We start from the raw sequence: 6,135 nt of genomic DNA, 5'->3' as shown, positions 1-6,135 counted from the left end.
ACCTTTAAAAAGCATTCCAATGTTTTTAGATCAATGTCTCTCGAAAGACATACCTAGTTCAGCCTCAGCTCGAAGTGTTGTATGTCTTTTTAATCACGTCTCCTCAAACTGCACGCAGTGGTTTCCTCTGCTGCTCCCTTTTGCTGATAAAGCTACAGTAGGCAGGACAGAAGCTAACACTGCAGCTTAATGAAGGAATGTACTTCACAATCTCTGTCCTGAAGTACTTGCTACTCACAGAGTAGCTAATATTGACACCTTTGCTCTTTCAAGTGCTTATAAATAGTCAAATCCTCCCTGGACCTAAAAGATGTAAATGGCTCTGTGATTTGACAGTTTGGACCTAATTCTTATTAACAACTTTTTTTTTTTTTTTTTTTTTTTTTAATTTCAAAAGCAATTCTAACCTAAAGTTAAGGATGTTGTTGACGTTGGTTTTAGACACAAAGATGGGTATTATCCAGGTGACCTGCAGCGTTTTTGGATTTACTGCGTTTTACATGGGCTACAAAAAGATGTATTAATACATTTACGAAAATAAATTGTTACGGCAGCATATGAAGAGTACAAAAGAGGTACAAGGTTTGTGTCATCTGGCTATCTCATACTTATTGATCAATGCTGCCAATAAAAATTCTGCCTACTGTATCTTTAACTATACACACCGTAGAACATCTGTGAGGAATAGAACCATAAGGAGATTCTGTTGCAGTTTTTGGACTTGTGGACTTCCTGTATTAGCCTTTCGGCAACTTCTACTCCAAGCGTAGAAGTACTCTCCAATGTTAAAATAAAATGCTCCAGTTCTATCGGAAATCTTCAAACTCTGTTTTTACATTTCTGGTTGACCCTATTTATCAATGTTAGTCTTTTTAATTAGAGAACAAGTTTTTTTTTTCCTTTTAATTTTATGCATCACTGAAAAGAAACACTCAACACAAATACTCAAACCCAGCGTTGAGATCAAATGTGTAATCAATCCATGATTTTTTTTTTTTTTCAGTTTCTGTTTAATCTTGCCCAAGATGTGGGAAAGAACCAGAAAAGACTGTTGGTACTATGTACCTATACTGTTCTCTGACATGTACGTGTATGTAATCTATAATATATTTAAATTGTGTTTGATTTAAATAAATATATTATAAAACGTATTGTTTGCTGAAGTTAGTATTTTCCTAGTACTTTTGGTTGTAATGTTAAAGAAATTGTTGGTATTGGCTTCACAGCTGTCTTGCAGTAAAAATCTTCTGTTACTCCTTCAAGGAGCACGGCTGTTGTTATTATTAGCCAGCAGGGGGCAATGTTGGTCGATCCGCTACGTCAGGGTAAAACAAAAAACACCCCGGTGCTTTAGTAAATAATATTTGATGCGAAAATTCGTCGGAATTATTTAAAAAATAATTCTTATTCCAGGAACAAATTTAACTATCTTACATAAATCAAATAAAAATAAAACTTCTCTCAAATGTTTAAGGTAACTCTGACACCGGTTTTCTGCTCTTCCCTTTCACTATTAATTGACGCAATAATCAATGTTCAACAGCATTAGTAGGACCTCAGCTTTTCCAGGCTCAAAAGCATTGGAATGACAAGTGAGTTGACCGTTTGAATATATTAATAACGACAACGAAATTAAATATTTAACCTCGCCAACTTGTTGAAACAAGGAGGAAACGCGAACCGCAAAGAAATTAGCCTGTGTGCCGAGTTCTGATTGGCTAAAGACAACCTTTCATTAATTTGACTCTTTTTTTTTTTTACATGTAAGTGCTCGTCGGTGTTTTTGCTACGTATGAATAACTAATGGAAAAGTATTTGCAAATTAATATCTTTAGGTAAAAGAAATTCACAAAAATGATGGGAATTAAATTTGGTTTTGTTGCTTCGCAGTTACAGCGGAAACGTACACAAACAGTTCGTAAACTAAGTACAGCGTTGTGCATTTTGAGTCGCACAGCTTGTGGTGGCGTCAAGTTAAACTCACTAAGTTCAAAACGGCCAACATTGATTTTCTTTCACAATAAAAGTCAAGTCAACAACCTATTGACGTCTTACTATATTACGAATACTACCAGCAACATCGCCGCTACTTATGTCAGTGCATCTAAATAACAAACAAATTACGTGTTAACAAATCAAATAAAGTTTACTCTAGTGTCAGCAACCTAAAATGTTTTGGGAAATCGAGTCTTCCGGTGAAATTGTATCCGTCTGGTTGTCATTTGAAACTATTTTAAAGTAAACGGTTGGCAGTACTCTTGGTTTGCTAGCAGACTGTGCAGAATTACGGCGTAGTTTATATTTCTATGGCGAATTCACCGACGTTCAAAATTGTTCAATTACACACAACTTCTTTTTCTGGGCATAACATATACACGGGTGACTGGTTTCTAATATAAATAAGTAATTTATATTTATATTTTCTATTCGCTTAAATTTACACGGGTGACTGGTTTCTCTACTTATTTATATTTATATTTTCTATTCGCTTATTTTTTTATTAATATTTTAAATTAAAATTGAATATTTTAAATTAAATTTGTGTATTATCGGTGATGTATAATTCAAACCTTTTTTATTAATATTTTAAATCGAATTTTTGTATTATCGGTGATGTATAATTCAAACTTTAATGACAATATTCTGAGTATTATTGTGAAAATACGAATTCAAAATATGATAATATTCTGAGTATTATTGTGAAAATACACCGGTAGCTGTTTCTCAATCTTGTCAACTTGCGGTTGGTGAGACTGGTGAGGGCTGTGCTCCTCATATCAGTGTGACTGACTGTTCAGCCCTGACTCTCACATGCGTCTCAGAGAGCAGTGAGATGATGTGTGTGGAGCAGGTGCTGCAGGGACGCTCTCCTCCTGCCTCATGTCCTCAGCTTGACTCTCTCTGACCGTTAGCGCCGAGCCAGCGCTCAGGTTGCGTGGCTGGAAGTTAAAGTCTCGTTCTTGAAGGTGTCTTCTCCAAATGCATTCACTCCTGGGCCGGGAAAAGAAAGAGAAATACGCCGGAATTGGCGACGATCTGATTCGGTCTCCGGGCTTTCCTCCCCACGCTGCCAGCATGTTCAGCTGCGTGGGTTGCTTTTGGGTGCTGCTGTCCTCCGCTCTGGTGGCCGTCTGCAGTTTCAGCTTCATATCTCCTGCCTGGATTGTCAAGGACCAACTGAGGAACCATCATCAGCATCAGCACCACAGCCACCACAACAACCACCACCACCACAGTAATAAGGACTCCGTCAGCTTCGGCTTGCTGTGGCACTGCTCGGAGTCTATGGATCACATGTACCGGTGCTACACCTTCAGTGGACTGGGCAAATTCTCAGAGATCCCCTCCAGCTCCTGGCAGGTACAGTACTTAACCGCACACACCCTTGCCTGCCTGGTAAAATGTGGAGTTAGCAGAACATGTATATTTGAGCTACAGACTTGGGTTTTTGGATAAGTTGTTTTGGAAACAAAAGGCATTGTCTAAAAAGGCCCGCGGGCCAAATGGGACCCACACAAATCATTTTGTGTAGCCCACGGAAAAGTCTTTAATTGTCGTATAATAAAAGACCATGTTGCCAATCTATACCAGACATGGACAAACTAAGGCCCGGGGGGCTGTATGTGGCCCGTTTAGCTTTGTAATCCGGCCCGCCAAACTTGTCCAAATCATATAATTGGTCTGTATTGTAATAATATACTTCTGCCTTTTCAAATGCCCACATTTTACCTCGAGATGGCCCAGAGAAGGCTAAGAGCATTTTAGCATTTTAGCCTTTATGCATGACGTTTACATATCTTGACCTGTCCACCTGTCAAATTTTAGGACCAATCGTGACCCTTGGGCAAAAGTTTGCCCATGCCTGATCTATACAGTCTAACAGTTACCAACCAGATCTTGGAACTGTATTGCTGATGTGGCCTCCCTAGTGAAAATGAGTTTGACTCCCCTGGTCTAAAACCAGGATTCTTGGTGAAAGCTAAAAAATGTACAGCAAACGTTCCGAGAGGAGATTATTTGAAAGATAAAACGTGTAGGAAAAAAAGTAAAAAAAAATGATACTTGAAAAGATTCAGGTATCTGTAGCAGTGGAGGAGCCACAGGTTATGGTGGGAACCTTTGCGTTCGATAAAATAGGACCAGGGGGATTTGTCACGTTATTGGGAGGTATTTATAAATAGATAGATGGAATGATAAAAAACAGCATATAATAACCCCCAAAAATGTATTAAGACCTACATTTTCATCATGGACTTTTTAAAAATGGGGCAGCGGTGGCACAGTTGTAAGATTCCTGCTTGTTTCAACTCACAGGCCCCCGATGGAGGGCTGCATGAGAAAGGGCAACTGTGCTAAATCACCTTGCAAATATACAAAGTTAAAAAAAAAACAAAGTCCATTCGTATGTATAAAAACAATGAAAAATATACCTGATTATTTTAAATTAAAACTCATATGCAGCTTATTGTTTAAAGTTGAAAAGGGAAGCGTGGAACGGTCTCTACTCCACACGCGCCCTCAAAGGTCTCCGTATTCGCATCCAATGTTGGAGCCAGCTTTTTTTTTTTTCAGTTTGTTCAGTCTATTAGTTGTTGGCTGCAAAGCTGCTCCTCCACGGGCTGCTGTCCAAAATGTGGTGCTGGCCATGTCGTACAGGTAGATGACCTCCAGCGTCTTGTTGCACACCTCCTCCAGAATGTATATTAGTTAATTTGGGTTTTCAAAAAATATTTGTTTACATACATTCGTCTATAGTTCCTTCTCATTAGCCAGTCTGTTTTCATGAACATCAGAACCACAGCACAAATATACCAGAGGCTCTCCTCAGAGGTGGCACTGAGCCCATGCCTAGGCATCCAGTGCAGTCTAGTGCTTATCTTCGCAAAACAAGTTACGCCAATGTCAGAAATGTCAAAAATATTGTCAAAAATGATCTTGAACTTATCTTGAAGCCAACAGTTCCGGCGTAAAGTACAGTGAAAATACAATTACTGTAATTTCTGGACTATTAAGTGCGTTCTTTTTTTCAATTTTAATTAAATAAATGTTTTCTTTTTTTTCGAACAGTGTCTGTAACACGGCGGGTTACACGTTAGCTCTTTCCTGCTTTGGCGCCCCGACCGTAGTTGAAATGCACCATGGGAGACTAAGTGATCTGCTCCAGGGCCGACGCTAACATTAGCTCCGGGGCTAACTCCCTTCACTTTGTGCTTGTCCGCAGCAAAGGTAAACAGAAACAGGGAGTTAGCCCTGGAGCTAATGTTAGCTTCGACCCTAGGGATTTGGGGTCTTCAGCTCCTGTGTAACCAACTCACGTTTCAACATGACAGGGCTCAAAAACTGCTCTCAACTTTCAGACATACGCTACTAGTATAACACACAGTAGCCTTCCAGAAAAGTCACTGATCGCTAGCGGTATGAACTTTGCTAGCCCGTGAAAATCCATAAATTAGCCGCATCATTGTTTAAGAAAGTACGGTATTTATCATTAATGGTTGAGTGCAGTTGTGTGATTGGTTGAGGTGAATGTAGAGAGTGCCCAGTCTTGTTATCTCATCAGTGAGACGCAGAGACACACGCAGCTCAAACTCTGAACAGATTGACCTTTTTGTTTGTTGACTTCGTCTCATTTATTTATTCAACCGCACAACCTTTGCGGAGTTTAAACGTCGCACACAGTTTTAAGGCTTATTTGGCATAAATCAGAAGTCCGTGTCACATTTTAGCCATGAGAGGTAATTAGCGGGTTCCTCTCCCTGCGTGTTTGCCCGTGTGTATAAGTGCGTTGCCGTCACTCTGTGCACTGCGCGCCACCCAGGTTATTACGTAGGTGAAACCGAGCGCACGGTTCTACTCCCAGAGCCGTTAATAAAGGTGAAGGGGCCATTAGGTTTTCATCAGAGCCACTTTATTACCTCGCCACTCCGCACATCATTGTGCTGATGTCCTTTGTTTTATTTCTTCTGGGTTTTTTTTTCTGGTTGAGAAGCTGCACACGAACATAAACGCGGACAGTACAAACAATGTTTGCTGGAGGGCTACCTTGAGCGAGCCCGCAAGATTGTAAACACCTTCACACACACACACAGTCCTTAGCAGTGATTAGTTCCATTTTGTGTACGCACTTGATCTTCA

At 39.9% G+C, this 6,135-nt stretch overlaps 1 long non-coding RNA gene across 1 annotated transcript in view; it reads right to left on the bottom strand.

The window, feature by feature from the left end:
* The window catches only part of LOC107990088 (uncharacterized), an 8,649-nt gene extending 8,250 nt beyond the window's left edge, over window positions 1-399 (bottom strand). The window contains exon 1 of the long non-coding RNA XR_001761660.2: window positions 3-399. This is a non-coding gene — a long non-coding RNA (uncharacterized LOC107990088). The remainder of the gene's footprint in view (window positions 1-2) is intronic.
* Between the last annotated feature and the right edge of the window lie 5,736 nt (window positions 400-6,135).

This window comes from Cynoglossus semilaevis, chromosome 19 (genome assembly GCF_000523025.1).
Source record: "Cynoglossus semilaevis isolate Cse_v1.0 chromosome 19, Cse_v1.0, whole genome shotgun sequence".
NCBI lineage: Eukaryota > Metazoa > Chordata > Actinopteri > Pleuronectiformes > Cynoglossidae > Cynoglossus > Cynoglossus semilaevis.
This window is presented reverse-complemented; position numbering and strand designations above follow the sequence as displayed.